This window comes from Phyllostomus discolor, chromosome 5, assembly GCF_004126475.2.
Source record: "Phyllostomus discolor isolate MPI-MPIP mPhyDis1 chromosome 5, mPhyDis1.pri.v3, whole genome shotgun sequence".
Lineage (NCBI taxonomy): Eukaryota > Metazoa > Chordata > Mammalia > Chiroptera > Phyllostomidae > Phyllostomus > Phyllostomus discolor.
Window position 1 is genome coordinate 88617977 of NC_040907.2, and position 15679 is coordinate 88633655.

Consider the following 15679-nt stretch of genomic DNA (forward strand, 5'->3'; position numbering starts at 1 on the left):
GCTATTTTTTTTCTTAAATTAGAGGATACAACATTTGACCAGTGTTTCTTAACTATTATGAGCATAGATGTATTTAATCTCTTTCTGTATGGGACACATCTACACATTTTGATACATTTATTCTAATCTGCAGGCTTTGCTTTTGCTGTTGTGATCCTGTGCTCCCTGTCATGGGGGTTAACAAGCCCACCCAGAGAACTGTTGCATGGCTGTACAATGACACACCAGCTGGCTTGCCAGACTCCTTCCCCTTTGATGACATTTCTAATCCTCCACTCTTATACACAGAAGAGTCGTGAATACTACTGTGCACATGACAGACCTTCCCCCTTTCAAGTTATTTCCTGAGGCACGGTTCCTGACATCAAGGATCTTTCATGACAGTGTGGGACACAAAGATGGCCATATGCAAGGTCATACAGTTGGGCAGGTGCTAGGCATTGGATCATCTCCAGGTGTACTCTCCTCCCCTTCTCTGCCCTGCTTTCAGCTCTAGGTGGCTGGCCTTTATGAATTGTACCCAAGGCTTCCCTTGCCTCCTGGCTTCTACAGAGCTGACCAGTACAGGCTCCAGAGGAAGGGGAGAATAGGGGAGAGGAAGGAGAACTCCATCCCTGCCAGGCCATAGGTTGTCACCTTATATGTACCCCTACCAAAACTTCTGTAGGAGTCTTCTCTGAGCTTCAGAAACTTCTTTTTCTTCCCCTTCAGACTCAGAGGTGGTCACGGTTTCCCTGATGCTAGCCCAGGTGCCCCACCTTCCCTTGTTGGCTTTATGTAACCCTGCCTTCACCTTTGTAAATAAGCTGTGTCATTAAGTTCTCCTAGATGACCTGTTGAGACAGTGTCTTCTGTTTGCTGCCAGGAGCCTGAGTGCTATGACAGGACTACTGATGGAAGGTTCTCACCGGGAACAAGGGTGGATGGTAGCCTTCCTAGAAGGGTCTGCTAAGCTGGAATGTAAAAGGCAAGGACAAGTTAGCCAGGTATGGGAGGCAAAGGGTGAAGGAAATATCAAGAACAAACAGAAAGGGTGAGTTTTGCACAGTGGCAGTATCATAGCCAGTGAGGTTTATCTGCGATGTGATTACTGCTAATTGAAAAAATAATAATAAATGGAGAGGGGGAAAAGGAGAACCAGTGCATTCTAGAACCTCCTAGAGATTCAGGATGGCTGAGGCAGAAGAGATGAGTGGCTGGAGAGAATGGAGAGCGTGGTCTCAAATGCTTCTGTGAATTAGGGCATGACCATAAGAGGAATTTCATGAAACTGTTGGAAGCTATGTTCACAGAGGCATTTTAATGACTTAATAGAGTCACTCAATGAATATCCTCAGTTCTAGGCACTGAGGATAGAACTTGAACACAGACAAAAAACCCTGATCACATACCTTAATGATGGTGGAAATGCTTATGGTATAACAACAATGAAGAAAGCAAAATAACTGCTTATCTATATAGATTCTATATGATCTCAAATTAGAAAAAAACTGGAAGAAAATATACTAAAATGTCAATTGACAATATCTTTAAGGGATAAATTTATTAGCACTTCTTATTTTTTCCTTTCATTTTTCTATATTTTCCAGATCAAATTTTTGTCAATGTTTTGTTTTTATATTTTTGAGGATTAGTTTTAAATGTTTGGCTTAACCTAATTCTTCCTTTGTAGAGATGAAAGCATCCATTAATAATTGTGAAAAACTGTTGTGTGTCATGTTCAATATTTTTCACCCAGCATTTTATTCACAGATGCCCATCAAACTTTGTCTTTGAGACAACCCAAAAGAAGACAAGGAAGCAGGATCTTGAGGCTTTAACAAGGAGCCCTAAACCATGGAGATTACTTTGGATGACACAAATCTGCTCCTCAAGCTTCATTTCCTTGTACTTCCCTCACCTGGGCTGGCCCAGGACCTCAGCTAAAGTTCACATCCAGATACTGGTATCTGTTCCACTGGTTTCTTAAGTTTTCTGCCCAACACTTGGTGAGGGATCTTGCTGTCTTCCACTCACAGCCCCACCCTTGCCTCACAGGTTCCTGTGGCATTTTGATTGATGACAGCTGTTAATCAGCTCTCCTCTCCCAACCCTGCTTCCCAGACCCTACTTGAGTGCTCTCACAGCTCCTTCAGCAGTGACACACTCACCTCCACCCCTCATTGTAAGGCCCTATTTCCTTTCTTGCTGTGCCCTGCCCCATGGTAACGTAAATGACATCTCCAAGCTGACAGCTTCCAGGGCCTTCAGAGGGTACCGCAGGTTAACCAGCTGTGACATCCATTGCTAACTGAAAACTGTGTTACATCTGATAGCAACAGTTTTTAAAGTAGACGCCTTTGGGAGGAGGTTTTCTTGGGGAGGGAAAAATATTGAAGAAAAGCAGGCATTTCATAAAATGCTGGAGCCAATCCCCATTTTAAGAAAATATGATAAAAACTGTCAAACCAAAAACAAACATTATTAAACAATGAAATACTAATGTTATTAAAATCTGTACTAGTGCACAGAAGGCTCCCTCACCAAAATCATTCAATCTACTTTTGTGAATTCCCCTTAATGCAAAGAGATAAGAACATTGACTAATATTAGAGGAGATAAGACTGTATAGATGTGAATATACAGAAATAGATATACAGAGTGAGCCAAAGGTAGAATTATAGTTGTGAGTATGCAGAACACAGAGTTTATTCTTGTATTATTATTTATTAATCATCATGTTATTTCCTATATGAACAACTGTGAACCTACTATTGCCCTGCCCTGAATATGACTATACATGTAGAAAACTAAAATGTTCTATTTTAAAAATCTATTATAAATTGAGAAAATTTTATGAGGTAGATACATATAATAAAAGCACAAAATTCAAAAGCTCTTATTTATACTAACAATAACCAGTTAAAAAGGATATGGAGTTGCAAGACACAAGGTTAGTATACAAAAGTCATTTGCTTTCCTATATGTCAGCAATAAACAAGTGAAATTTGAAATTAAAACCACAATACCATTTACTTAAGCAACCCCCAAATGGAATACTTAGACATAAATCTAACAAAATATATATAAGATCTATATGAAAAAACTACATGACTCCAATGAACAAAATCAAAGAAAACTTAAATAAATGGAAAGATACTCCATGTTCATTGATAAAAAGACTCAATTATTGTCAAGATATCAATTTTCTCCAAACTGATCTACAGATTTAATATAAACCAAATCAAAAGCCCAGAAAGTTATTTTATGGATATCAACTAATTCTAAAATTTACATGCACAAACAAAAGACCCAGAATAGCAAACAAAATACTGAAGAAGAATAAAGTTGAAAAATTGACATGATGCAACTTCAAGACTACTTAACTAGACAGCTACCATAATCAAGACAGTGTGGTATTGGGAAAAGAACACACAAATTAATCAGTGGAGGGGACTAGAGAGCCCACAAATAGACCAACATAAATGTAGTCAACTGATCTTTGACAAGGAGCAAAGGCAATTCCATGGAGCAAAGATAGTCTTTCAACAAATGGTTTTGGAACAAGTGGACATCACATGCAAAATAATTAATCTGGACACAGATCTCTACCCCTCACAAAGATTAACTTGAAATAGATCCTAAACCTATATGTAAAATGCAAAACTATACAATTCCTAAAAGGTAACATAGGAGCAAACCTAGATGACCTTGAGTGTGGTGATGATTTTTTTGATACAACACCAAAAAGATTATTCATGAAAGAAAGAAATAATAAGCTGGACTTACTAAAATTAAAACTTACTGCTTTGTGAAAGACATTGTCAAAAGAGTGAGAAGACAAGCCACAGACTGGGAGAAAATATTTGCAAAGGCATAGCTGATAAAGAACTGATTCCAAAATATACAAAAAATTCTTAAAACCCAAAAATAAGGTTCTGGCCAAGATGGAGGCAGAGGCAGACATGCTTCACTTCCTCACACAACCAAAAGAAGGATAGAATAACAACCAATTTAAAAACAAAGAACAACCAGAGCTGCCAGAAAATCATTTGCATGGAAGTCCAACAACCAAGGAGTTAAAGAAACATTGATCCAGACCAGTAGAAGGGGAAGAGACAGGCAGCCAGGATGGAGAGGACTCGTGGCAAAACAAAGCAGCAGACCACATGGGTGATCCCACATTTACACACAGATAAGCTGGAAAAAACAAAAAGGGTGCAAGACAGACAGTGAAACCCAGGGTTTCAGCATGGAAAGCTAAAGATTCAAAACCCCTGGATGTAAAAAATCTATAGGGGTTGTGGTGGTGGGGAAAACTCCCAGTCTCACACAAGCATCCATTGAGGAGGCCCACAGGGTCCTAGAACATACATGTAGCGTAGGTGGAGGCAGTCTGGCTTCCTCCCCCAGGTGTCTGGGTAGCTAAGGGAAACAGTGTCCCCATAGCCTTGGAGGGGCCTGATAACTAGTGTTCTGATAGCCTTGAGAGTGGGCCTGATAAACTGTTCCCATAACATGAGGTGGGCTCACATGTGCATAATTATGTTACGTTATATAATTTCTGCCATCTTGCCGGCTTTGTTCACCTCTAGTACTTAAACAGGTAGGAACTGCTGGAGGTAATGATGATGAGAGACACGCAAGGGGACAGGTGCCATGATGGGTGCCATGCTCAGGAGCAAGGGCCATGACATGAGACACACAGATAGACACGCAGCTTGCAGCATGCGTGGCTCACCCACCCGTGAATAAAGGCATGCCAGACATCCCTACAGTTCCATGAATATTTTTCCATCTGCATGAATACCAAGAGCCTCACAGGTTTTGGAGGGTGGCAACATAGTACACAAACCCACCCACCCAGGAATCATCACCAGAAGGGCCCAATTTGCCTGTGGGAAGCAAGGGAAGTGATGGAAAGTGGGACAAGAGCCGAACAAGTGGCATTGTTCCCTCTCTGACCCCTCTTCCACAGGCAGCATCACGATGCAGAAAAGTGTGTTGCCCCACCCTGGTGAATACCTAAGGCCCCACCCCTTACCATGTAACAGGTACACCAAGACAAAGAAATATGGCCCAAATGAAAGAACAGATCAAAACTCCAGAAAAAGAACTAAGCAATGGGGAGAGATACAACCTATCAGATGCAGAGTTCAAAACACTGGTAATCAGGATGCTGACAGAATTGATTGAGCTCAGTCACAAAATGAAGCAAGAAATGAAAGCTACACAAAGTGAAATAAAGGAAAATATACAGGGAATCAATAGTGAAGGGAAGGAAACTGGGACTCAAATCAACGATTTGGCAGAAAAGGAAGAAGTAAACATCCAACCAGAAGAGAATGAAGAAACAAGAATTCAAAAAAAAAAAAATGAGGGGAGGTTTAGGAACTTCTGGGACACCTTCAAATGTTCCAACATCTGATTCATAGAGGTGGCAGAAGAAGAGGAAGACCAAGAAGTTGAAAACTTATTTGAAAAAATAATGAAGGAAAACTTCCCCAATCTGGTGAAAGAAATAGACTTCCAGGAAGTCCAGGAAGCTCAGAGTCCCAAAGAAATTGGACCCAAGGAGGAATACACCAAGACATATCATAATTAAGTTACCCAAGATTAAAGATAAGGTGAGAATCTTAAAAGCAGCAAGAGGAAAGGAGACAGTTACCTACAAAGGAATTCCCATAAGGCTATCAGCTGATTTCTCAAAAGAAACCTTGCAGGCAAGAAGGGACTGGAAAAAAGTACTTGAAATCATGAAAGGAAAGGACCTACATCCAAGATTGCTCTATCCAGCAAAGTTATCATTTCGAATGGAAGGGCAGATAAAGTGCTTCCCAGACAAGGTCAAGTTAAAAGAGTTCATCATCACCAAGCCCTTATTATATGAAATAGTAAAGGGACTTATCTAAGGGAAAAAAAGAAAATCAGAACTATAAACAGTAAAATGACAACAAACTCAACTATCAACAACTGAACCTAAAGAACAAAAACAAAAACTAGGCAAATAACAAGAACAAGAACAGAACCAGAGAAATGAAGGTCACATGGAGAGTTATCAGTGGGGAGAGGGAGGGGGAGAATGGAGGGAAAAGGTACAGGGAATAAGCATAATAGGCAGGCACAAAATAGTCAGGGGGAGGTTAAGAATAGTGTAGGAAATGGAGAAGCCAATGAACTTATATGTACAACCCATGGACATGAACTAAGAGGGGGAGAGGAAAATGGTGGAGTGGGGGGCTGCAGGGAGGAGGGGATAAAGGAGAGAAAAAAATTGAGACAACTGTAATAGCATAATCAATAAAATATACTTTTAAAAAAACCAAAATAAGAAAACAAACAGCCTGATTAAAAAAGATCCCAAAGACCTTAACAGACACTTCACCAAGAAAAATATAGAGGTGACAAATAAACACATGAAAACATGTTCCACATCATGTATCATCACGGAAATGAAAATTAAAACAATGAGATACCACTACACAACTACTAGAATAGTCAAAATCCAGAACACTGACAATACCAAATGCTGATGAAGATGTGAAGCAAGAAGAACTCATTCATTGCTGGTGGGGATGCAAAATGGTACAGCCATTTCAGAAGACAGTTTGGCAATTTCTTACAAAATTAAACATACTCTTAGCATACAATTAGCAGTCACACTCCCTGTATTTACCCAAGGGAGCTGGAAACTTATGTGCACACAAAAGCCTACACAACAATGTTTATATCTCCTTTATTCATTATTGTCAAAACCAAGATGCTCTTTGGTAGGTAAACCATAATATATCCAGACAATGGCATATTAATCAGCACTAAAGAAAAATGAGCTATCAAGTCATGTAAAAACATAGAGGAAATTTAAAATGCATATTACTAAGTAAAAGAAGCCAATCTGAAAAGGCTATATCCTGCATAATTCCAGCTATATGACTGTTGGGAACTGCCCTGCCTGGTATCAGAAGCTGTAACCTCCGCCAAGGCTAAGACTGAGGGAATGACCTTGGACCTTAAGCCACCAAGGAGACAAAAGCTTATCTCCCTGGCAGGAGCACCACTCCTGCTCCTTTTACTTCACCCTGCCTGGCACCCAATGCTTGGTCAGTTAGCCAATGACGGGTAAGATTCCCCAAGGGGGGAGCGATCTAAGACAGGCACAATCACGTGGGAGGCCCCCAAGGAAGGACTTTGGGGGCTACAGGAAAAGGGGGTGATGGACCCTCACCCGTCAGCTTTGACATAGCCTGAGTGCTCATTGTCTGCGAGAAAATCTCCTAATCTCTTGGCTGCCTTACTTCCCTTGCTCCACCTAAGCCTGAAACAATGACAGAGGGTGGTGCTGCCCAGTGCTGGAAAGGGCAGCTTCCCCAGGTGATCAGGCCTAAGTAAGAATATGTAAAATCCTGTGAAACCTGCTTTGTTTAGAATGCTCTCAGTTGAATGATAAGGGTCCAAACAAGAAGTAAGTTTGTTCCTTAAAGTTTTTTACAGCTCTTTAGCTATCTGACCCTGATTCAAAATAGGCCCTCAGAGTTCCTTGTTATTTGATCCTTACTTTCTGGCAATGAGTAATGAGCTTTACCTGAATTCCTCTGTAAAAGAACCCACTAAAAGCCATTGAGGAAAAGGCTCTTGGCCCTTCTCCTGTGAGAGATTGGCCACCTTTCCTCCCCAAGAAGATCATGTCTTGGTAGACTTATTCTCATCTGTGATAGATGGGAGGGGTCGGGGTCGGGGGGGGGGGGGGGGGGGCTCTGCAGACAAAGCTCCCCCACATCTGACATTCTGGAAAAGGCAAAACAATGGAGATAGTAAAAAGATGAGTGGTTGGTTACCAGGTCAAGGAGGAATCAGTAGGCAGAGCACAAAGGATTTTTAGGGCTGTGAAAATACTCTGCATGACATTATGGATGCATGTCAATACACATCTGTCCAAACCCATAAAATGTACAAGACCAAGGGTGAGTGGAAAACAGTATGTAATTTCCTCAGAAAACTAAAAATGGAACTGCTTTTTGACCCAATAATCCCACTGCTGGGATTATACCCTAAGAGCCCTGAAACACCAATCCAAAAGAACCTATGCACCCCAAGGTTTGTAGCAGCACAATTTATAAAACCAAGTGCTCAAAGCAACCTAAGTGCCCATCAGCAAATGAGTGGATCAAAAAACTATGGTACATTTACACAATGGAATACTATGCAGAAGAGAAAAAGAAGGAGCTCCTACCCTTTGTGATAGCATGGATGGAACTGGAGAGCATTATGCTAAGTGAAATAAGCCAGGTGGTGAGGGACAAATACCATATGATCTCACCTTTAACTGGAACCTAATCAACAAAAAAAAGGAAGCAGAATATAACCAGAGACATTGAAATTAAGAACAATCTAACAATAGCTAGAGGGAGAGGGAAGAGGACAGTGTGAAGAAGGGTTTTCAGGAACTACTATAAAGGACACATGGACAAAACCGAGGGAGAGGGTGGAAGCAAGGAAGGGAGGTGGATTTGGCTGGGGTGGTGGGTAGTGGTGGGGAGAAAATGCAAACAATTATAATTGAACAACAATAAAGTAATTTAAAAAAAAAAAGACCAAGAGTGAACCCTAACATTAACTATGGACTTTGGGTGGTGTGTCAATACAGGTTCATCAATTGTAACAAATATACAACTGTAATGTGAGATATTGATAATGGGGGATGCCATGTATGTATGGGGGAGGAGTATATGGGAAATCTTTGTACCTTCCATTCAATTTTGCTATCTAAAAATGTTCTTAAAAAGTACAGTCTAATATTAATAATAAAAATGGAAAAATAATCTTATTCATAATAAAGAAGCTTTGAATAAATGTAACAAGAAACATAAAAGCTTAAGCTATAAAATTTTATTAAAAGACATAAAACAAAATGATCCTGGATGAGAGGACAATGAAATAATATATCTTCCAAAATTAATATAATGACTTATTAAGAATTCCAATCAGAATACCAGGAAAATGTTTACATGCTAGATAAGAGGATCTCAACATTTCCTTTGAAAAATAAATGTACAATAATTGCCCCCAAAAGTTTTAAAACAAAAATGGTGAGGGAGCTTACCCTTCCATGTATTAAAACTAATTTTATAGCCATTATAAACTCTATAGAATTGGCATAGGAACAGACAAATAGATCAATGAAAAGAGAAAAGAGAACCCAGAGCAGATCCAATGGTACATGAGAACTTACTATATGATAGAGGAAGCACACCAATTCCAAGGGGGGAAATGAATTATTTCATTTATAATGTTGGCATAACTGGAAAGTATCTGGAAAAAATTTAAAAGCCTGTTCCCCATACCATATTACAAAATAAATTCCAAGAGAGATTGAGTTTTAACATCAACAATAAGCAATAAAGGTTTAGAAAACATTGGAAGAAAACATTTGCTTAAACTAAAGAAGGTCTTAGGCAAAACAAAAATCTCAGAAGTCAAAAGAAAGAAAGAATAAGAGATTTGACTACAAATATTTTTTGCCATATTGTCATGGTGTGATATGTGGTGACAAAAGACACCACAAGTCAAAAGATGATCAGTAGTCTGAAATGAAATATTTGTATCATTATGACAAGTTTAGGATTAACATCCTTACTATTTTTAATCATATAAATGAATAATAAAAAAGAAACAGTCCTCCAAAATATGAAAAGTAATATATAGACAAGCAGTTCACAAGAGAGAAAATGCAAATAACCGATACGTTTATGAAAAGATATTCAATCTCACTAGTATTCAGAGAATTAGAAACAAAAACAATTAATTATCAGACAAAAAGTTGAAATACTGGCAGCATCAATTTTTGTGAGAATGTGGGCTCTCATACATTGTTGGTGGCGGTGTGAATTGCTCTATTTTTCAAAAATTAAACTCTTTCAATGTATGCTAAAACTGGATGTACCCAGCAATCCCACTTCAAAATATCTATTCTACAAAAATAAAAGCTTTAATACTTATATACACAGGATCTCAGTTGCAATATTATTTATAACTGCAAAAAACTAGGAACAATTGAAAGTATATCCCTAATTCATATGACTAAATAAATTACAGCAAATTTTTGTATAGAAACATGTAACTCAATTGATTTAGGCCTCAACACATTGATCTGGAAAGATATTCATGACATATTGTCAAGTGCAAATCAAATTGCAAAATGATAGGTATAATATGACTTCACCTCTTTAATACAAACCAGTCTGATAAGCGATTAGCTTTTCTATAAAATAGGAAACGAACAAGAATTATATCCAATTCTCTGATGATGGGAGAAACCAGAAGCAAGGAAAGGAGAGGATTAAGTTTTCTTCGTTATGCTGTTCTTTGTATTTAAAATTGTTTCAATCAACATGTGATACATTTATAATAAAAAAAAGTCATATAAGGCCAAGAGAATTATGTACCAGGTAGAAAGAGGACTGTGGGCTTGTTATTTCCCTGGTGTAAATCAGCAGTGTCAGGTGGGGCGGTGGGAGGTGGAGGCAGGGGTGCAGACCCAGCCCCAGCTTCCTGTGTGGGGAGATGGAGGGAATGAAAGCTATTAGATTAGGCTGCTTCCAGGCTTCTGATCTAGAGGACAGCACAATGCTTGGTGTCCTGCATGGTGACATGAGCCAATGCCCTGTGGCCTCACATGGTACCAGTCATAAACTCCACACCAATCCTCCCTAAAGCTGCAGGTCAGAGAGGGAGACCCTGTTCTTCACTCCAAAGTCACCTTCACTCCCAAGGCCACACTGTGAGTCCTGTGACTGAGGCCTCTGGGTCTACCTTTCCCTTAGCTTTCATCTTTAAAGAAAAATTAAATGTTAGGCCTTTATAAACTGTCCTCATGAAACTCAAACCTGTGTTGTGAAACTCCTTTTAAGAACTAAATGATTGAAATGTGAAGCCTTGGTGACGTTTTGCTCACTCAAAGCTCCATGTCAGAGAATGGCCTTCGGCTTCTCCTTGACTTCTGTTTCTGAGCAATCGCTGGTTAACCTGCTACAGACACGTCTACTTCATAAACTAAGGATGGAGGTCAGAATTCACAACAGCACTCGCTTTCAAAAATTTTTCTTTCTGGTATCACAGTTTACCTCAGCCTTTTGATTCTTCATTTGTTGGATTTAAATTGAAGGGAAATTTGAGACTTGCACAAAGAGAGGAGCCTTTTATGGAGACTTCCATCTGGGGAGCAGATTTACGAGGCCTTTTGAGACCCAGAATAACTTCACTGTGATGAAGCACAAGGCAGGGCTCCTCCCCTCCCCCCACTCCTGAGGGGAGGGTGTAGGGATCAGGGAAACTGAAATGCAGAAAGATACGCAGATGCGAGGGTTCAGGGTTCATTTGAGCCCCAAATGAAGCCAAACGTTTTAGAGGGAGTCAATAAAGCTGGGCTATTCTTTAAGACTGATTATTTTTTTAATGACTTCTCAACCAGGAGTCTACTCCGAGCTTTGGAAGCTGCATTTGAAATACAGGGATGGAAGTGACAGAGTGATGTAGCAGGGCAGCTGCCAGTCTCGAGTGAACATGTGCAGAACGTCATAAAGGAGCAGAAGAGCCAGGAGTCCCGCATCACACTGGGGGGCCCTCCGCCCTTCACAGCCTCCCTACAAACCACATGTTGGCAAGTAAGCAGAAAGATCAATGGCTCGTCATGCCCCTAAATGGAATTAAAAGTGGGCAGTTTAATAGGAAGATTCAAAGCAGGAAGCAAAGTAGCTTTTCCACAGGTTTATTGTCAGAAATATTTTTCTAATCATTTTTTGCTTGGCTTTACAGTCTTTAGTATTGAAAGAGGACCTCAAAATGCTATTCTGGGAGACTGGAAAGAATATTAATTTTCAGTGCAAAAGATGACACAGGATATGAAAATAAGCAGGCTAAATTGAAAGCAGGGGCTGGAATGGAAACAAAGGGCCCCATCCAAAAGCTGTAAGTGAGAGCGGCACTGTTCCCTAGGGCCAAAAGGTGGACACACCTGAGTGTCTGTCAGTGGATGAATGGATACATGAAATGCAGTGCATGTACACAATGGTATATGATTCAGCCTGAAAAAGGAAGGAAATTCTGACACGTGCTATAACAGGGATGCACCTTGAGGACAGTATGTTCAGTGAAATAAGCTAGTCACAAAAAGACAAATGTTGCTTGCTTGCACTGATATGAGGTACCCAGAGCACTCAAATTCATAGAGAGAGAAGGCAGAATGTTGGGTGCCAGGACCTGCAGGGAGGACAGGATGGGGAGTTAGTGTTTAACAGGCACAGAGTTTCAGTGTGGGAAGGTGAAAAAGTCCTGGAGATGGATGGTAGAGATGGTTACACAATGAAGTGAAGGTGCTAAGTGCCACTGAACTATACACTTAAAATGGTTAAGATTGTAGATGTGGTTATGTATATTTTAGAAGAATAAAAAAAATAAGCAGGCAAGGCTACATTTTTTCATGAATTCAACAAGCACTGCTTGAGCATCCATTCCATGCCAATGACATGTTCCCACACAAAACCACACACTGAGAAAACAGGATGAATATTCCAAGTCAGGCCCTGACTGAATGTCGTCCCATATGCCATATCCCAGTTGCATGTTCAATTCCCAGTCAGGGTATATACCTAGGTTTCAGGTTTGATCCCCAGTCAGGGTACCTACCAGAGGCAGCCAATAGATGTTTCTCTCTTACATTGATGTTTCTCTCCCTCTTTCCCTTCCTCTCTCTACAAAATCAATAAACATATCCTTGGGTGAAGATTTTTTTTTATTTTTAAGATTTCATTTATTTATTTTTAGAGAGGGAAGGGAGGGAGAAAGAGAGAGAGAGAGAGAGAAACATCAATGTGCGGTTGCTGGGGTCTGTGGCCTGCAACCCAGGCATGTGCCCTGACTGGGAATCGAACCTGTGATGCTTTGGTTCGCAGCCCGCGCTCAATCCACTGAGCTACGCCAGCCAGGGCTTGGGATTTTTTTAAATAATAATAATAATAATCCAATTCAAGTTTGATTCACATGCTGCCAAACATCTCATTGAGAATAGAAGAGAGTAAGTACATTCAATCATTTAAATATTTCCATCCCAAAGTTGGGAGTCCTAAAGACAGATTACATATTCCAAAAATCTGATTTGCTTCTGTGTTACTTTAATTTCCCAATTCTCATCGTTTTGCCTGTGGCCAAAAGTATGTTTGCAAAGCAACAATTCAAATGTTTTCAGGGTAGCAAGCTCATTTTGTATTAAATATGACCTTGACCACAAGCACCTTCAGAAGACACCAAACTATTACTCCTTTGAGCCCTCCTACTTTATTCTGAGGGAATGGACCAGACAGACACAGGTGTTTTTTAGGTGAGAAAAAAAAAAAAAAAAAAACACCAAGAGACTGAGATGACAAGACTCATCAGGGTGAGGCACTAGTTAACAGTAAAGTTAGAGATAACTTCAATTCTCTTTTAAGTTTCAGTTCATGAAACATATGGCAGTGTGTGGTAATGGGGACAGCTAGACAGAAGTGCAATTTAATCCTAACTCCACCATGGAATTAACTATGTGATGTTGGGCAAAAGCAAGTTTCTGAACCTTGTACCCTCAGACTTCAAGTAGGGGAAATCACTGTAATTTCACTTGACAGAGTTCTCAACAGCAGGGCTGGTAGAGGGAGGCTGTTCTCCCCCACCCATCCTTTTTCAGAGTCCCCTAGGGTCCAGGGGTAGGGCACAGTTGATAGGAGACTCTATTTTAAATATAATTCAGAAATCAAAGGCATTTTTGTACACCAACAATGAAATATCAGAAACAGAAATTGGGGGGCAGGGGGGAATCCCACTTGATAGAGCAACAAGAAAAATAAAGTACCTAGGAATAAACCTAACCAAGGAGGTAAAAGACCTATACTTAGAAAACTACACAACACTAAAGAAAGAAATTAAGGAAGACATAAACAAATGGAAGCATGTACCATGCTCATGGATTAGAAGAATTAACATCATGAAAATGTCTATACTATCTAAAGTAATTTATACATTCAATGCAATCCCTATTAAAGCACCAATGACATATTTCACAGATACAGAACAAACACTTCAGAAATTTATATAGAACCATAAATGACCTGGATAGCTGCAGCAATTTTGAGAAGAAAGAACAAAGTAGGAGAGATCACAATACCTGATATCAAACTGTGTTACAAGGCAACTGTAATCAGAACAACCTGGTACCGGCATAAGAACAGATATATAGACCAATGGAACAGAACAGAGAGCCCAGAAATAAACCCAAGTCTCTACAGTCAATTAATATTTGACAAAGGGGGCAGCAGCATAAAATGGAGTAAAAATAGCCTTTTCAACAAATGTTGTTGGGAGAGCTGGACAGCTACATGCAAAAAAGTTAAACTTGATCAACAGCTTACACCATACACAAAAATAAATTCAAAGTGGATAAAGGACTTAAATATAAGTCATGACACCATAAAAGTCCTAAAGGAGAACATAGTTAGGAAAATCTCAGACATTCCATGCAGCAATATCTTCACCGATATGTCCCCTAGAGCAACGGACATAAAGGAAAGAATAAACAAATGGGACCTCATCAAATTAAAAAGCTTCTGCATGGCCAAAGAAAACAGCATTATAATGAAAAGAGAACCAACTATATGGGAGAACATATTTTCCAATGATACCTCAGACAAGGGTTTGATCTCCAAAATATATAAAGAACTCACACAGCTCCACTCCAGGAAGATGAACAATCCAATTAAAAATAGGCAAAAGACTTGAACAGACACTTCCCCAAGGAGGACATACAGAGGGCCTGGAGGCATATGAAAAGATGCTCAGCATTACTAGCCATCAGAGAGATGCAAATTAAAACCACAATGAGATACCACTTCACACTGGTGAGAATGGGCTTCCTAAACAAATCAACAAACAAGTATTGGAGAGGATGTGGAGAAAAGGAAACCCTAGTACACTGTTGGTGGGAATGTAGACTGGTGCAGCCACTGTAGAAAACAGTAGGGAATTTCCTCAGAGAACTAAAAATGGAACTGCTTTTTGACCCAGGAATTCCATTGCTGGGATTATATCCTAAGAACCCTGAAACACCAATCCAAAAGACCCTGTGCACCCCAAGGTTCATAGCAGCACAATTTACAAAACCAAGTGCTTGAAGCAACCTAAGTGCCCATCAGCAAATGACTGGATCAAAAACTATGGTACATTTACACAATGGAATACTATGCAGAAGAGAGGAAGAAGGAGCTCCTACCCTTTGCGACAGCATGAATGGAACTGGAGAGCATTATGCTAAGTGAAATAAGCCAGGTGGTGAGGGACAAATACCATATGATCTCATCTTTAACTGGAATCTAATCAACAAAAGAAAAAAAGGAGCAGAATATAACCAGAGACATTGAAATTTAGAACAATCTGACAGTAACCAGAGGGAAGGTGGGAGGGGTAATGGGGGGAAGGGTTTTCAGGAACAACTATAAAGGACACATGGACAAAACCAAGGTGGTAGAGGTGGGGGGCAGAAGAAGCAAGGGAGGGAGGTGGGTTTGGCTGAGGTTGGGGGAGAGTAATGGGGGGAATAAATGCAGACAACTATAACTGAACAAGAATAACATATTTTAAATAAATAAATAAACAAACACTACCTCACCCCCATTAATTA

General features: G+C 39.9%; 1 pseudogene; it reads left to right on the plus strand.

Annotated features, from left to right (window-relative positions):
• Positions 1-1036: 1036 nt before the first annotated feature.
• On the plus strand, positions 1037-1120 carry LOC114498183 (annotated as a pseudogene).
• Positions 1121-15679: the final 14559 nt, after the last annotated feature.